The sequence below is a fragment of the Mixophyes fleayi genome, chromosome 1 (assembly GCF_038048845.1).
Source record: "Mixophyes fleayi isolate aMixFle1 chromosome 1, aMixFle1.hap1, whole genome shotgun sequence".
Classification (NCBI taxonomy): Eukaryota; Metazoa; Chordata; class Amphibia; order Anura; family Limnodynastidae; genus Mixophyes; species Mixophyes fleayi.
In genome coordinates, this window is record NC_134402.1 from 373,236,240 (window position 1) to 373,255,593 (window position 19,354).

Here is a 19,354-nt window from a genome sequence, read left to right on the forward strand (position 1 = left end):
ATGTTGCTTCTGACGCAGATGGTGATACTTCTTCCATGTTTCCTCACTTCTTGGACCATAGTGCTGGTAGGCAGTTGCTAGCTGAAGTCACCAAACAGACAGGTACAGCTCTGCACTTTAGAGTAGGCTGCCATGAAGCCCAATCAGAGAGGTGGAAGTCGAACTGATTGCAGTATCCGAATCCAAGGCTATTCTTTGATTACTTCCTGAACAATTGCAAACCACGGACAACAAGCTTTTGCGTCACGCTTTTTTGCCATAAAACTCATTCAGGGACACCCAAACCTCTAGGTGGGAATTTAACTTACTTGTGCAATGACCATTCCTCTGGATGGATCTGGGGTATACTGAGATAATTTGCCATGCTGTCTTTGCCTATCACAATGCTTTCATCTCCAAAATGTTTGTGCACAGCTGTTTTTTACTCTGCAATCATGTGAGCAGACACAGCTGTATGTGTCCCATATGCCACCTTGTCCATGAGCCAGAGAGAGAGAGACTCCTCTTTTCCCCCCCGAGAGCAGCCATGCAACTACTAGCTCCTTGATGAAGGTCCTTGGAGATGTAGACAAGGTGAAGGAAAGGGTTCTATAGATTAACGGAAACAAGTCTTGCTTCTTCATCACATGGAAAATGGACAAACAAAATAACTAGATACAGAACCATCAAGTTTAGACACTGACCACCAGGGCTGCCAAGAGGAATTCAGGGCCCGGGTACAACAAACTCATGGGGCCCCCCCATAGTTGAGTAAGCCCTAAAAATTTTTTGCGCCGCCTAACGGCGGCGCAAAAAACACGACGCGGGTTTGGTCATACATTCAGGGGCGTGTCAATGCGCCATTGGGGCGTGGCTAGCCTAACGACGGTGCAAAAATTTTCGGGAATGTGGTCATACATTTGGGGCCGTGGCAATGCACCGTTGGGCGCATAGCTAGCACATCAAAATCACTAGGTCCTGAATTCACCACAGCGTCACATATGTCCAAGCACTCCTGACTTTTAAGACATCCAGCACCACAGTGTAGTATACAAAGAATGCAGTGTGTACACAAACAGTTCAGTCTTGGCCTGCGCCCAGTGGGCTCACCAAACATTGGCATTGTCCCTACTAGAATCACAACATTTCACACACTATGCTGCTCTGTCCTACCTGTTCTTCTCACTTTCTCCACCCGAGGCTGCTGGTTTCTTTAGTTGTGGCTTGCCTGGATCTTGGAATGTAGAAGGACCTATTTGGGAAAAAAATGGCTACATTTAGAAAATTTCAGTCAGACGCAGCGTTAAATCAATAGCACCCACGATTAATAATTAGGCCTTCCTCCAGCCCCAACATTAAAATAATAGAATTCACATGTAATAAATAAACCTATTTCCCGTCATGCAAACAGCCTAGCAATACCTATTTCCCGCAACCATCACTGCCATTAAATAATTCATAGTCACATTTAATAAATAGACCTCATCCTCCCCAAACTCACCTCCACATTCAATAGGCCCCAAATCACCCCATCTTAAATTAATAATCCCCACTATTAAATTGCCTCACCATCACCCTACAAACAAAATAGCGCCCATTAATTAGCCACCACCTACCGCACACACACTACATTGCAACAAGCCCCATCACAACTACACTGCGCCCTCCATGCTGCTTTCCCCCCTTTTTATTCACTCTGTGCCTCTTTGCCCCTTTTTTTTTATAACTCTGTGCCTCTCTGCCGCTGTTTTCCTCCTCTGTGCCTCTCTGCCCCTCTTTTCCTCCTCTGTGCCTCTCTGCCCCTCTTTTCCTCCTCTGTGCCTCTCTGCCCCTCTTTTCCTCCTCTGTGCCTCTCTGCCCCTCTTTTCCTCCTCTGTGCCTCTCTGCCCCTCTTTTCCTCCTCTGTGCCTCTCTGCCCCTCTTTTCCTCCTCTGTGCCTCTCTGCCCCTCTTTTCCTCCTCTGTGCCTCTCTGCCCCTCTTTTCCTCCTCTGTGCCTCTCTGCCCCTCTTTTCCTCCTCTGTGCCTCTCTTTTCCTCCTCTGTGCCCCTCTTTTCCTCCTCTGTGCCCCTCTTTTCCTCCTCTGTGCCCCTCTTTTCCTCCTCTGTGCCCCTCTTTTCCTCCTCTGTGCCCCTCTTTTCCTCCTCTGTGCCCCTCTTTTCCTCCTCTGTGCCTCTCTTTTCCTCCTCTGTGTCTCTCTTTTCCTCCTCTGTGCCTCTCTTTTCCTCCTCTGTGCCCCCTTTTCCTCCTCTGTGCCCCTCTTTTCCTCCTCTGTGCCCCTCTTTTCCTCCTCTGTGCCCCTCTTTTCCTCCTCTGTGCCCCTCTTTTCCTCCTCTGTGCCCCTCTTTTCCTCCTCTGTGCCCCTCTTTTCCTCCTCTGTGCCTCTCTTTTCCTCCCCTGTGCCTCTCTTTTCCTCCTCTGTGCCTCTCTTTTCCTCCTCTGTGCCTCTCTTTTCCTCCTCTGTGCCTCTCTTTTCCTCCTCTGTGCCTCTCTTTTCCTCCTCTGTGCCTCTCTTTTCCTCCTCTGTGCCTCTCTTTTCCTCCTCTGTCCCTCTCTTTTCCTCCTCTGTGCCTCTCAGTTTCTTTCCTTACCTTTTGTCAGCTTCTTTCTTTTCTTCTCTTCTCTTCTGTCTTCTCTTCTTTCTTCTTCTTTGGTCTTGTCAGGCTGCGGCGCTCCTCACTGACTGACTGCCGGGCGTGACTTGATGACGTCACGCCCGACAGTCAGTGTGAATGGAGAAGACAGGAGAGGAGGGACGCGGCGGTCACGTGAGTATTGATTTTTTTATTTTTTTTTTATTTCTTATAGCTCCCCCCACCAACGCCCCCCCCCCCCTCCCCCTACCCCGCGGGAATTTTTTTTTAAAAAAAATAAAAATACGCAAAATACAAAACAATAAAATAAAAAAAAAAAATGACAAAAAATAGCAGCAAGGGCCCGGCCCGGGCCCCCTGGCATGGCCGGGCCCGGGTAAAATGTACCCGCTCCCCCCCCCCTCTCGGCGGCCCTGCTGACCACCACCATGATGAATGTTTTATCTCTCTGGATTAGGCCGACATCTGTCAGACTGTTTCAAGTGCACAGGGTTTTTAAGGATCTCTTCTAATAAGCAGTGGAAACACTCTACCTTTATGCTGATGGCCCTCAAAAAAAAGGGAATCTTGGGGAGATGAAGGAGCTGGATATCATTCATCCCCATGGTTCTATTAATATGATTGAGGTGGACATGCATAAGTTTAGGATTAAATGACCTAGGATTGTCTCAGATGTTCCAACTCCATATCAAATGACCCCGAGATCACCCATTGTACCAAAGCAGACGTTCCAGACCTAACATCCATCAGATCCACATGCATGGCATATAAATTCTCATTTGATACAAAAGTGTCCTTCATTGCTCTCATCATTCCAGAAATTATATTCATAAACTGTTCAGGATGCTGAACAGTGGGCTGAGTAATGGTATTTACACAGAAAGCCCCCTTCATAATTTTCAGACATAAGTCTCGCATGCTCCGCAAACACATTGATGATACTTGCTGCTTCTCTTTATGTCTACAGGCTCTGAAATAGTATGCAGAAGGAATAATTGAGTTGCTGAGTAAAAAAAAAAAAAAAAAAAAAAAAAAAAAAAAAAAACATAGAAAGCACTGTTAAATAAGGGGCTTACATGGTATGGGTGCTCTTCAGCTTTTTGGGGGTGGGCTCAGGCTCCAAAATGGAAGAATATTCCACAGACTGTACTCGTGAACGGCGTAGGGAACAGTAAGAAGTTCTGAGGTTTTCCTAATGCTCTTTTATGCATTAGGCTAGTCTATGAACTCTGAACCGGAAGTGATGTCACATACCAAGGGAGAAGGTCCAGAAGCCAGGCCTCATGTACACAATTGTAGCAACTAGCCCCCCAGGGGAGTCATCCCTGCTTGTACTCCCAGAGCCCCCATTCCACCCTGAAAACACTGGAGAAAAAAAAAAATTTAAAACAAAAAAACACCACTAGCACTACTTCCCTGTACTTACACACTATGACAAGAAGTGGAAAAAAATGTGTTTTCTCTCCCTATACTAACTTTCTAGCAGTTACCACAATTGTAGAAGTTTAAAATTGCCAGTTTGTAAAATAGTTGTTCAAAATCCCTTCTCGTTTCAAAAAAAATAAAAATAAAATATAAATATGTTTTCAGATACGGCGAGTTTAACAAGGCCAGAATAATGAACATAAAATATTTCACAGAGAATACCCCAGACACAAATTAAAATGAGATTGTACAGAGTGCATGTATAAATAACCTTCCGAATGTTCTTAGTGCATACTGCTTACTCTGCTCTAATATAAGTTATGTACTGGGAGGGGCAGAACAAGCAACAACAAAAGGTTTAATACATTAAAATGAGGAGATTGAAGAGAAGCAAAAATATCTACAGTGACCATAAAGTGCCATTTCTTTATACCACACCGTTCTCTTACCACCAAGTATAGTCACTGTATAAGCTTACAGTAATCTCACTGTCGCCCACTATATAATTCCACCCTCACTATTCAGTCTGTGTTTCAAATGGCCATCATAAAGAAAGCCAGGTGAAGAGAAAGACTAAACTGGTATTGCAGCGATACATATACAGCGAGTGATATATAATGCTATATGTACTTTTAATGCACTTTTGAGACCATACTACACCTGGTGGTAGGTGGTGGTTATAAAGAGGTAGCAATATACAAACAGAAAACATAATTATGCAAAACAGACATGTCACATAAAATGGGAAACTTATTTTGCAGAAGTTGATTGACCACATCATAAGAACAGATATCTTGGTGAATAAAAAGTGAAATGTGATCACAGTCACGCTGCTAAATGTACTAATGCTACTTGAAACGCAACCTCAACCTGTATTGTTTCACATTTCCAAGAACCCATGAAAGCCCACACACAATATAATGCATCATATGAGACATCAGCGTAAACTGCACATATCATGCTCAGTATTCCAGGCAGCTGTCCTTACTTCCAGACTCCATATTATTATACATGCTGCACTTTATTGTTCCCTCTAAGGTTATATATAGACAATGGCAGGAATTCCAGAGGTGCAATGGCAAAGATGTTGCTTTCTTTAGACCACAAACACAAATTAGCAACACAACAAAGCTTCACTTTTTTCACATCTTTATTACTCAGACCTGCAGTTGCATTGACACAAGTCATGTGCACATACATAGATACATACACACATAGATAACTACTACATACTAAAATGAAGGAGTCTTGCTTCCTTATCAGAGCATGCATAAGGAGAGAAGCCTTCTGTTTCATTATTATTTCATATCCCCCACCTAATACCGCTTTTGTGATAGGCGCATAACAAGAGTCAGGCTCTCACAAACCTCAAAGTGTACTATCTATTAAGGCACAATTCTGCTATAAAACTGTTAGTCCAAAAGTCACAGGTATTTTTTTAATCATTAGTACCCTCTCTCCTGATAAGCAGCTGATTGTAAGATGCTCACATCCACCAGCACCAGGTGAATCTGCAGGCAAGAAAGCATGTGAGAATTTTAATACTGCATAAACAGCATTGTAGCATTTCTGCCTTGTAGCGCTGGGGAATCAAGAAAGGTGATGATCTCAATTAAGTGCCCATCAAAAGTTTTAGACCTATCACTATTGTTCACAACTATCAATGCGCTTTGCAAAGACATTTATGCGACTGGCACAGACTAGCCATTTGTGAAAAATAATTTTGTTAAATAATACAACTTATCAAAGAGGGAAAATCATGTTGTAAACTCTTTGGAATGCAAAAACATGTGGCACACCCTAATATCAGTTATGACGAGTGTGACAAATTTTATCCTGCCAAGCAGGAAACACAGATGTGTTCCAGCGACAGATCAGCTTACTGGTTCATTATGTCACCAATGTTAAATGTAAGCATAAAGAAAACCTCAGTCATATGAAAGGGGAGGGGAAAAGAGGGAGATTTAGTCTGCACACCCAAATTTGTCAGATTTATGGAAAGGTGCATCACCTGTAACTGACTTTACAGAACACAGGACAAGTATGCAGAACACTTTAGATACGAAAGACATACCAACCACAAGAAGAAACACTTTATTCAGCTCATTTTGTCTGTAATTCAAACAGTATTGCTACACAATACCTGAAATACACATATCATCATCATTTATTTATATAGCGCCGGCAGATTCCGTAGCGCTTTACATTTCAGATCAAACTGTGAAACATCAGTCTACATCAGGAGTCAGGGAACTTTTTTACCTTTTACCCCAAAATATATTTAGATACGCCAACGTTACCCCCCTTGACTGAAAGGAAGGAAATCATATATTATTAATTATTGGAATTCCAAATTTTATTGAATCTATTCAAAATTTCTTTGAAAGCTTCAACTTCAAATTTTGGAGAATTGATGTTTCTTCATTTTTCATACAAGAGCATCAATATTGGGGGATTTTTATATCAGAACAATTTGGATGCAGTTTTCAGCGTCCAATTGATTTCTCAGCTTTGTTTTTATATTCGTTAGAGTGGAAAATCCTTGTTTGCAAAGGTAGGTTGTTGCAAAAGGCAACAACTTTTTGACTGCCTCCTCGTGTGCAATTTTGATGCAATACGTGCTTCATTATTGCATCGAAGCTCAAGAAGTGCCTCTGCCAACCCTTGAGGCTGTTCTGGTACAACAGCAATTTCACATTTAAAGGGGTCTACAATCCAACTGACAGCATGTGAACCGGCAGCATTACCCCCAGGAATTTCATTTTTACCCCATTTGGGGTAATTTACCCCTGTTCCCAGATCACTGGTCTACATCTACAAGGTGACCTCATTCAGAAGGGAACCTACACTAACAATCTATTCCCACCCATCTGAATGAGATCACATAAATAAACAATTACACCAATGTTTTTGTTTAGATATTATTACATCTAGTTATCTACTGGCTTGAACTGTAATCATTCTATGAGAAAGACCTTTATGCAATGGGAAGGATGGCAATGCAGAATCGGTAGGATGTGAATATTCTGACGTGTTTGATGGCTTGAAAAAACTCGATTTGTGTTTTAAATAGAACTGGTTATCTATAATTTATGTCCTACTAAAGCTAATGGGGTAGTAGTTTTCCTTCAGTGCTATTATAATAAGCTACTCACCAGTGCCTGCCAATAGCATTATCTTGGCATAACTCAGCCACTACTAACCATGTTAGTTTTTGTACAGCCTTATTGATTTCAGTTAAGCTGCACAATGATTCTTGCTAACTTGACATGTATCAAGTTGTTAGAGTCAGAGACCAATTGTTTGTATCCATTTTTTTACCCTAATTATTCTGTCTGTAAATCAAACTGTATTAGTTAGAATCAGGGCTTGGGGACAATAGCAACATTTCTGTGTGCTTCAATAACAGTCAATAATTCCTAATGAAATGAAAGGCTGCATGCAATGAGATCTTGCTGGTCCTGATTTGGGGGTTTATCACCCACTTACCCATCACCATGCACTTAACTGTACAGGTGTAACGCATGGGGACACACTATATAATGAACGTACTGATGGCACGAGCTAGCATGAATAAAAACAACAATTACTGTTGGGGGAACAGTCATAAACAGGTAGATAATTCATTTATCTATGGTACCAGCCATAAAATTATGGATTTTGTATTTGTTTTTCAAACAGCCTAAAGAAAAATAGAAAAAAACCCTAAGGATTTACCAGCTAGATATGTCGGTCTCAAGTTATTATGTTCTAAATAAAGTTAATGGTTTGCAAAACAAGATGCGAGATTCCTCTTCACATCTTTGATAACTATACATTTAAGAGGTCAGATTACCCTCCAAAATCAATTTCAATTTCAGATATACCATACATCTTCATTACAACACAACCCAAACTATGTGCATGTAGGATACAAGCAGAGCTTTTGTGGAAACAAAACAATTTCCAACTGTTAGCACAAATCAGCATTTCTGGTACATCCGTCACATCCATGTGTTGTAGCAAAAAAAACCAAACCCAACTACCTTGCAATGTTTAATAAGGGGATCAGGCAAACCGGACCACAAGCTTCATCTGGTAAAGGAAATACGCCATGTTTATAGTGATGGGACAGTAATGATTAGCATTTAGGCGTGCCTGTTTACTCTTAATAAAGGAAAATATGTATATTACATCTTATTTAGATAGGATTTCTTCTTAGCAACAAAACTAGACTGAATAATACCATAAAATGATGTAATGGTTAGTATACCATAACAAAACTGCACAGATCCACTACAAGTGAGAATTTTAGTTTTGTTTACCATCAGGGCATTTGGAACAGGCGGAAAACCTTGTACGATTAAAAAAAAATATTTTTTTTTTTTTTTGTATATATTTATTTCAATGGCATGACTAAATAATGGCACAAAATAGCTATAATGTGCCACAAGCAGCACATAAAAATATAATAGTCAAACACTTGGTACTCCCTGCAGCAAAATGGAATGATCATCAACTACAGATTCTCCATGCATCAGCCGAACCTGTACAGATGGCAACTGCTACAACCTAGAAAACTGAGTGGGTGTTAACTATGAGTGCTCTCCTGTTCCTGCCTTCAATCTCAAAACAGGTCCATTACTAGTTAAGGTGAAGAGCACAGATGTTAAGACTTTTTTTTCTTTTCTTTTACTTTAATATTTTTTCCCCAGACTATTTGTTTACTGCTTTGTCTATACTTGCTGGACAGACCAAAAAACAGAACACGTGGTGTGCTGGTCCGTCCAGTGTGCAATGAGCCTAGACATAGGGTCCTTCTGTACACTCAATAAATCACTTTTGTAAGATCCTGCCTAAATATTTCACATTTGTGATTTTTTGCATTTTTTGTCAATAAAAATCACAGCTGCAATATGTTCCATTAGATGTCCATTAACTGGGAGTATATCACATGAATGATTTACCCATAGCAATCTGCAGGCAGTCACTGCTGACAGTGGTTTAGCACAGTCGATAAACCTACTGGAATATTGAGCTCTTTTGAAGCCAATGAGAGTTACCTGACATATAGCAGTGAGTTAGTTACCTGCCGTTTATGCAGGGATTTTTAGCGGTTCCCCCTCTGCATGTCAGACCTATACATTTTCCCCACTTATTTCGCTCATGAAACTAGACTTGTTGTATTACACTGTGGAAAATTGCAGCTTTAAAAAAACAAAACAAAAACAAAACACAACTCGCTGTTGTGCCTCCTGATATTGCATTCGCCACTTGAACCTGTGAGGGTAGGCCACCATGATGAATGGGGAATGTGTAATGCAGTTTTACAGCAGCAGAGCTGTGTAGGACAATTAAAACCAAATTCAACTGGTGAAACACTAAGTTCTGCGCCCAAATTGGGCAAAGAGCCAAGTATCCTGATAAGCAGCTGCTTTGATCACTCTTAGGTAAGAGGTGACAGAGCAGCAAACCCGTCGTGGGTGCCCCTGGTGGATGGGGAGTGTACCTTAATTTTAAACATTGTTGACACACTTTTATTATGGGAACTGCAAGAGAGATGCACTGACTTTGTGTACTTAAATTTGGCAGTACCTCCTCAACAGTCGTCAACAAGGAGAGATTTAGTACAACATCTACATGCCCAAAGGGTATCGGCACAACATCTACAAATAGTAGAAAAGGATTTGCATTTGAAGTAACATTTATTTTCATGCTCTCTCACAAAAGATACTGCACTCAAGTCATTAAAAAAAGCAACCAGTAATCCAGTATACAGGTAAGTGTTCAGAAAATACACAGCAGATCACTACTTTGCAAATATTCAATTGAGATCATCTGTAGAAACCTGCATAAAACACAATATAGGCTACAGCTAGGTACAGTTCATATATAACCACTCTCCACAAACAGTGTAAACCAATTAGATTGAATATTCTGGTCAGCAACATTTATTTCCCTGCCTTTGCAATGAAAGGGGGGGGGGGGGGATAGACAACACTGCATACATGTGTTTGTAGGGTGGTAAATTTTCACTAAATACAAAACAGGAATTATAATATGCTCATCAACTCGTAGTCTGCCCACAGTTTTCAAGATTATCTTCACAGCAACCCCTAGTTGGACATACAAGGTAATAAACTAAAATCAGGATGCCTGGAATTTGAATGTTAGTGTGCAGTTGCCATTAAAGTTATCGAATACCAGACTCTTTGAATATTTAAAGTTATGCAAAGTAACTATATATGTAACATGAGAGATGAGACGAGGTGGCCAGCGCTTGCAAGACTCCACTTAAACGAATGGAGGTGTCCAATGCATCAAAACTATATGGTCGCTGTGCATGCATAGTTCAAAACACCTTAAACTATCACTAATGTGCCCAGATGAAGAAAAAATAAAAAATTAAAATTAAAATTACTGCCCTGTATTATAAGGAATAATGCACTCCCTAAAATGAAGCATAGTGCTATTAGAAGCCACCTCCAAGTTCCTCTCCTTATGTAAAAGCTATCAGCCTACGGCCTTGTGCTTTTATATGGTCACAGAACGTCTCCATTTACAGATATAGGAGACAGGATGGACCACCTCTATGCCACCCTGTCTACTGTTGCTGGGAACTGGTTGAGCTTACTTTGCCACCGTTCCCTTTTGTTATCCAAAATGCGCCCTCTTGTCACAGTAGGAGGGGCTTACACGTTGCTACACCCCCAGTGCTGCAGTGCGCATTTAAAGTACATTTTTTTCATTTATTTTTAAACCATTTTTAGTAACATTTCACGCAGCGCCTAGCGTCAGTGATTTAACCCCTCCGGCGCCTGAGTCAATTTCAAGATGGCCACCGCACTCGTGCGACAGCCGGTACTCGGGGACCCGACCACAGATATTCTTATATTTCACAACAGGGAGTGTATTATCCCATAGATGACAAATTCACTATATTTAGAAGATCCCCCACTACTTAACCCTTGCCACAAAACGACAAATCTGGCAGGAAATGCATAAATGTCTACTTTTATTCTCTTAAGAAAACTACAAAATATTGCTGAAAAGGCTCTAGTGGAATACAGCAAAGTTATGTCCCTTTTTATGCCGGCTGCAATGGGAAAGAATGCAATATAAAAGCAAGTAGGATAAGTTGTCGTCACGCTACAAATACAAGGTATGCTAGAACATTTTAAATAAAAGCAGTGCAATCTTCATATAAAAAAAGAGACCAACAGGGATATTCACCCTTTTCTATTCAAATATACAATAATGTGTAATATTCATATACATGTAAATTGATTTTCTGAAAGTGTTCCAGCTATCCGTGTGTTGAAATATGCCCCGACTTGTTTGAGAAGAAAACATTGATTTAGAAATACTTGCACAGAAAGCTGGAGAGAGGAATTAAGCAGAGCTGCAGCACCACACAAATCCTAAACGGAGAGATAATGAGGGTCACAACGACTTAATGAAGGTCAAAAGAAAAGCTAAAGCAGCTAAAGGAGGAAGAGCTATACAAAGAACATCAAAAGAAAACAAAACAAAAAAAAAACAAAAACTAAAAAGAGCAGAGTACAAGTCATTAAAATGAATAGAAAAAAAATAGAAAACATTTTGCAAAGGATTTCTTAAACAAGTTTGACAACTAGAAAATTATGTTCATAGACTGTATAGCAAATATCTGACACCCTTGAGAACACTGAAGGTTACTGAATCAGACCTGCAAACAACTCGATATCCTCTTTGCTTTCATTCCAGTTGCCAACAGTACAGTAAAAGAACAGCATCAAATTTGGCATTTTCAAGATAGACAGGAAAATACCTCAGACTCCATTGAGGTTTAAGATAAATGCAGGGGGCAAAGAAAATTACATAGAACAGACAGCAGTAAATAGCAGAGTTGTAAACAGAATTGTGTAAAAGTCTGATTTTATTATAATACATCTCTTTAGGAGTATCAAGCAATTACAGTATAGTTAAATTATAATTGAATTAAAAGCTAAATGAAGAGTACAAGAGATAAAGCCCAGGAATATAAAGGCTTCATATTCCAAGGGGCATTTATTTTTTCAGGGGACATCCATGTCATCACCTTATTATTCAGATAGTAAAATACAGTAAGTGACATAGTGTTTGTGATGACATGTGTTAACAAAAGTGAAGTCACACACAAGTAGACAAACCAGATTTGTTTAAATCAAGGGTGGAAAAGAAACTTAAAATAATAATAAAAAAAACTAGACCCAACATAAAACAGATCATTTCTCCGGTTCTGTGTGTCAGTACCTCCCTGGTGATGCAGGTAGGTGGCACGGTCTGCTCAGGGAGAGAATATCCCTGTTACAAGGCTTTGATGCATTCTATGAGTGTATATGGTAATCCGACTGTCATAGAAACCATCTGGGGGATGGGAGAGCAGCAGGGACATCACTGCACCCACATTTAACACTGACAAATTAGGTTCATGTTGGAGAAGAGAGACAGGGACTGGCCACTATGACCTGTCCCAGTCAATATATAGATATTGGGGGGGGGGTTATGGTTTCATGTGGAGAGCCCCCTTAAGTACAAAATTTCACAATATGTGTATGGCAATAAATATACATTATTCGAGAACATTGCTCTAGATTTAAAAAAAAAAAAAAAGACCAATACAATAATCAGCAAAATACACTGTCAATATAAACAGTAGTAAAGTCCTTTACATTAGAAATGTGTATGGTTACATACTGCATATACTACAGTTTATTACTAGATAAGAACAAAATTGCTTGTTATGAGGTGATCAATCCTTGTATCTAAGTGGGTTTTACCTTCATTGTCAGTTATCTATTATATTGTAACACTTTCCCAATGAGTCATGCGACACGTAAAAGGAATAGTAAGCTTAACATACAAACTGCCTTATGCATGTAAAAGAGCTACAAATAACATTTACTAGTACATATATTTCATTGTTGCAATTGTTTATTACAGTGCGTGACATTTGAAGTAAGGACTTGTTTACGTCTGAGTTTTCATGTAACATGCCATTACATAAAGTTGTCAGACAAATCCATGGTGGAGTTTACATGTGCTGTAACAGTAGTTGGATGATCTGGGTCTAACTATAATATATATGAATGAAAAAGATGAAAGTATGGTTGGGTATGTGTCCTTGGTAAATGAGTCTTAAAATAGAACCCATTTTTACGAACGTTAAAAATGATGGTTAAATACATGAAGTTGATGCTAGTCAATAAGAGGCCTTATGAACAGAAAATAAATCGTAAGTAAATGATGCATGATCAGGATAGAGAACAGCAGAACCTAATAGCTATAGGTTGGCAATGACTGGCATGTTAGTAACTGTAAGTTCCAGATTACAGTGACTTAACCAATGCTGACAACAATGGAGACCCAAGAGAGTCCGCCATGGTTACGACACTAGAATTGCATTGTGCCTTACATAATATGTACACATTTCACATTCCTATACTCAAAACTAGCCAATTATTTTTGGGGGATAACTTCTTAGTGTTACACTAATTAGGTAATTACAATATGCTGTCAAAAGAAGTCGCTGTCCCCAAAATAAAAGTAAAAACTCGACAAGGATACGCAGATTAATTAGAAAAATATTCTGATAACCGACACATAGCAAATTTATGAAAGATGCCCAAGTCATAAATGGGCTAATGTTAACATGCATGAATATATTCCTGTGTTAGATAAAACTCTGCTGCCTTTTCAAAAACAGTTTGCATCATAGCACCAAATGAGACACACACACAAAAGAAAAAACAAATGTCAGAGTTGCCACATGGGTTGTAACTAAGGCTACACACTGCGACTACACTATCTCTGGGGAAACCGAACACATTCATTTCTAGATCAGCTGCAGTAATGTTAGTTGATACACTGAACCACTATTGAGTTGCCAAAATGCATGAAACGTGTTCAACAGTCTGTTGAATAAGAACTGTTATATAACAGTTATATAAACATACATGGATGCTATGTGGATCCTGAGCTGCATAGTCCATTTACCTGTGGGAACATTCTACCATCCTTATGGCCAGCTAATCCCTCAGTGAAGATGACATGCATTCATGCAATGAGAACACATGTATCTGCACTGCACCAAAACTCTAAAAAAGGTACAGTTGTGGCCAAAGATAGACAGATACCTGTGACGTTATTTTCTAATGAACACTATTACCTCAGAATATATATATATATTTTTTTATTTTTTTTAATTAAAACATGTGGCATCCACTTATGTATTTCTTTGGTTTGCAATGGAATAAAACACAAAAAGCAGAAGTTGTAGCTTATTCAACCCAGGAATTGTTAAATGGGTCAGACAAAGTTATTAGCACCTTTTGGAAGCAATTAGAAATAATTAGATTTTAAACAGGCGATTCTCTCACTGTGGAACTGAACTCACCTATGGCAAGTAGCAGGTGTCTGCTCTATAAGTATCATTACTTAAACAAGCTTGAACAGAGAAAAGGACTGGTTTTAGTCACTGTGTGTACTGCAATGAAGAGGAGTAAGAAAGCCAGAGAATTGTCTGAGGAGGTCAGACAGAAGATTGTAGACAAGCATGGACAATATCAAGGCTACAAATAATAAGTCTCCAGAGACCTTGATGTTCCAGCTTACACCATACTTAATGTTATTAGGGAGTTTATGACCCATGGCACTGTAGCCAAGTCGCTGAAAGAGAAAACATGGTCAAGGATTGCAGCATAGGATGGTTCAAATGGTGGACAAAGCACCTCAATCAACTGCCAGATTCAAGCTGACCTTCAGACACAAGGAACAACAGGTTCCACTTGCACCATCTGTCATCAACTGCTGCTCCATTGCTGAAAGAGACACACAAGAAATCCCAAATGGAGTTTGCCAAGACAACAAAACAAGCCAAAATCTTTAAGGGAGAACACATCCCTAGGTTTACAGAAAGCAAAATTAATCTTTCAAAGAAAAGAACACCTTCCCTGCAGTCAATCATGGAAGGGGTTCACTGATGTTTTGGAAATGCTGTGCTGCATCTACAACTGGGTGCCTTCAACGTGTGCATGACATCAAGAAATCTGGAGATTACCAAGCAGTTTTGGAGCAATTTTGGAGCACAATGTTGAACCCAGTGTCAGAAAACAAGGACTACTTCAAAGGTCACGGATCTTCCAAGAGTACCAAACTGCAAGTAAAGAGGTGCAGGAAGCGGGGTTATTGTGACCAAAGGGTGTGCTACCAAATATCAAGTTTAGGATGTCAATTCTGTGTTCATTTTGTGTCAATTAAAATGTATACAGTAAATTATATTAAAAGTGTAACATTAATCAGAGAGAGTTGTCCACTGTTGGTAACTTAAGTTTAGAGGAAATTGAGTTATTTGAAAAAAAAGAGCAAAGATGCCAATAAACATATAGCTATAAAAAGGTTCCGCTATTTGGAAACCTGTTGTCCAGGCAGTTCTAAAAACCAAGAGAAAATACTAAATAACTGCTGCTTGTCTGTAATGATGTCAAACAGACATTTCTCAGGATAAAATACATATTCATCAAGTATGTATGGTATTCATTGCCAAAACCAGCAATTATTTACTCTTTTGTCTTTCCGATTTTCTAAATATCAGGTTTCAAGATAATGGATCCCATGCCTATATCTCAAATAAAATATACTACATATTACACAGCGCTTTACAGAGAATATTCACAGTCAAATAGTGCCTGCCTCATTGCAGTTTACAATCTATATACCCTACCACATGGCCACACTAGGGTTAAATTTGTCAGAAGCTAATTAACCTACCACTATGTCTAAGCAGTGTAGGAGGAAACCGGATCACCTGGAGGAAATACATGCAAACTCCCATGACCCTAGCACCGCGAGACCACAATGCTTGATGATAAGCAAAACCGTATCTTCACTTTAAGAACTGATGCATCCCTACATTGAGATAAAATTTAGATCTCAAAAAATCTAAAGATGCAGCGTTTGTGTTGGGGAGAGAAAACTTTAGCGAATTATCTGAGATATATATATCTCAGACACACACACATCTGTGGTCTATACTGTAGCAGCAGTGCACAGAATGGAACCTTTGATCATGCTGCAAAGTACTTTTAGAAATTAGGCCGAGTAATCTTGGCAGTAGGTGTGACATTTAGAAAACAGTCCGCTCTATGTAGACTACAATGAATGAAAGGTCTCCAAAATAAGTTGCATAACTTTTCAAATCACGCTCAAATTCAAAAAGCCTTTTTTCCCCAAAACAACTGCTTTTTATGGGACAACCATGTACCCTTCAAAATGACAAAGTTTAAAACTAAGAGTCTGTATAACTTTTCTGTATAGGACTTACATAAGGTTTTCCTAAAGAGTTAGCTTATATTTATTTTAACAGTAAATAGCTTATGCATTGTGATATTAAATACATACATTGAAATTAGATAGGAGATCATTAAATCTTATCAACAGCACCATTCGCAAACAAGTTTAATCTTAAAGCACCACTTAAAATAAACTAAAAATTGCTTTGTGGAAACAAACACATATTGTTGTGATACTATATTCTAGTAAGACACACAAACAAATCTGCAAACAATTCTGAGACATGCTAGAACAAAACAAGGATATGAGAGATTATTTTCTCTAAACAGCCCCAACTGTAGTGTCAATATTGCACAAGCTAATTTGATCAGCCAGGACCATCAATCAGGTTGGCAGGTGAGTACCCTGCTTTGTGTATGAAATCATCAGGTAGCCAAAACACAAGAGGCTCACTGAAATCTGATCATTCCTCAGATTGCCAAAACTACCATATATGTGCAGTTGGTTTTCTATATGTATTGCCAAACTAGCCCCAGAGACATATAGCAAGCATATTAAAATAACCATTTAGGGGACTACTTAAAGCAGAAATCCCATAAAAATGAAGTGTTTGTTTTTTTTACCCTAAATCACTGTGGTAGACTATAAGAAGCAGCTTAGCAATAAACAATTTCCCTTGGTTTGTTCTTCAGCCCGATTATTAATAATTTATAATTCTGCACAGTGTCATGTGACTACCATGGCAACTATAGCCACATGATGTAGAGAGCAGAGGCTTTGAAACACCTCCAACACATGCAGTTTAGTCTGCACGTGTACTGTAAAATCCCCCCCCCCACATAGTATTATATACTATGTAGAAAGACTAAGCATGGAAACAGCAGGAATGGAAGCTATAGAAAACAATTGATACGGTTAACTGTATGCTTTTAAATGTGATTCTAGCAACTAAACTTACAGTTATAACTATACTTGTTCTAGCAGCCATACTTGCCTGCCCTCCAGAGAGATTTTGAAAAGGACAAAATGATTTGTAAGAGGACAACTAAGAAAAAATTACTCTGATGCATGGTACTTTACTTGCTAGAAGAAGAAAAAAGTGGAATTGCAGCTTTAATGACTTTAAAATAAAAACTACGCATTGCAATAGGTTGCACTCAGCTACATGTTACAATATCAACTTTTTGCCATGTTATGGGATCACTACATATTCTGTATATGCCCTCTTTACTAAGGGAATACTCTGGATTTTGAGTTTAGCTACCCTTTAACGCAAACTCGCAGTTTAGCATCTTTGTCGTGATAAATTATTTTTGTGGAAGAGTTACCACAGAAGTTCCCGTACAGAAACAAAAGCAGTTTCATTCTAGGCCAGAATGGGATTCATATTAAATGTATTTTTAGAGATCTAGACAGCAAGCTCTTATATGCAAAGCTTTCTCCGTAGTGGAGGCTGATGATCTATTAGCAATTCACTAATCTGAAATGTTAAAAAATTGTTGCAATCAAGATGCACTTAAACTAAACCAGTATTTCATCTGGAAAGCAGGTCTAATATGGCATCTAGCAAGATACAGGCACTCGTGTATTCCTAGGCCTTGCAGAGCCCTCAATGTTCTGCACAAGAAACCGTGACAAATTAAAGCTAAACAAATTCAGAACAAAAAAAGTGTGCTTATCTTTAGCAGTCTGATACAACCCATTTTTCAGCAGAAAAAAATAGCTTCGTTCAAGAACATGACAGAATTAGGAATGGGCCCATAATAATTCCCACAAGATCATTGGGTTTTCTAATATCAAGTAAAACAGTTACTATATAAAAATCATCACTTCACATTACACACCAAGGATATTAAGAAAGGCATAACATATTACACTGCAGATGCTAATGCAACATTTACAGTGGTCGTCCTCTTAAGAAATGGTTGGATGTCCATCATGGATCTGCACCCAAGCACAGTGTGCTGAATGCTGGCTTGCTAGCACCATTTGGAGATCAAGTATTATGTCACCAGTACTAGGGGGGGTAGATTTACACAAACCACCAATGCACCACTGCAATGATCTACTAGAGCTTACCCAAATCATCATCCACTTGCATTGCAACAAAAGAAATGAGGGGGATGTGGGGGATAAATGTTTTACTGATCAGAGTAGCACACAAAGAATGTGTTCTACTGTTCAGGAAAAGCTCACAACTTGAATTCCATCATGCTCAACCTGAAGTTTTCAACTAATCACGTGTCAACCATCAGAATATGCAGTCATTAATATTTAGGGGCAGATACAATTAAGCGAGAGGCGAGACTCCACGTGAGGCTAGGGTACTAAGACAATGCTTATAGAGGTGAAAGCAAAAATAAGCAATGTTTTATATAACGAAATACCCAGAAAAGTGTGCAGATGCAACCCAATGTGGCAGGGATGAGTTTCTGGTTAAGAGCAGGTCTCAGTAATGGTGCCCCCATGTTGCTGGTAAGGGGACTGAGAAGAGTTTACTAAACAAAAACATTCTGATCGAGGGCCTCTTTTGGTTTTGAGAGAACGACTATCACTTAGATTTTTATTTTCTAAACATATTAACTGCTGGATGAACCATGAACCTCCATCAGTGTTCTCCCCAGAAAATTTTGCCAGCCGGGTGGCATTAAGTAGCCGGGTGGGGGCAGTTGTAATATTTACAATAACATGGAAAAATCTTGGAGGTTATTGCCCACACCTGCCATGACTGGTCAGACTGGTGGTAAGTGGTCTAACACACACTGCTGGCTGTAGTGCTCACATAGTGCCTGTTCTAATAGGAGAAACAATGGTTTATTCTATTATAATTAGACTATGTTGGGCTCCAAGAGCTGGGTGGCAGGTGGAGCACTCGGGAAGTAGGTGGTGGGGAGAACACTGTCCATAATATCGAAACTCTTATGAGGACCGGCCAATGCCAACAATTGTACCCGAATGACACGCACCATTAGTGCATATTGCAGAGGGAGACAGGAAAAGACCAGGATGTACAGCAAAAAGAATAGCCAGTGCTGGAAGGCCCTCCTGACCTGCAAGAAGGAACATA

The 19,354-nt window shown here is 39.5% G+C and overlaps 1 protein-coding gene across 10 annotated transcripts in view; it reads right to left on the reverse strand.

The window, feature by feature from the left end:
* CSNK1G3 (casein kinase 1 gamma 3) overlaps positions 1 to 19,354 on the reverse strand; it is a 92,450-nt gene that overhangs the window by 66,611 nt on the left and 6,485 nt on the right. The window contains exon 1 of one of the 10 annotated variants that reach the window (XM_075179046.1): positions 19,254 to 19,331. The exons of the other annotated variants lie outside the window; for them this stretch is intronic. The gene's annotated coding sequence lies outside the window, so the exon portion shown is untranslated. Of the gene's footprint in view, positions 1 to 19,253; positions 19,332 to 19,354 lie in introns of those variants that run through there. 10 annotated transcript variants of the gene reach the window in all.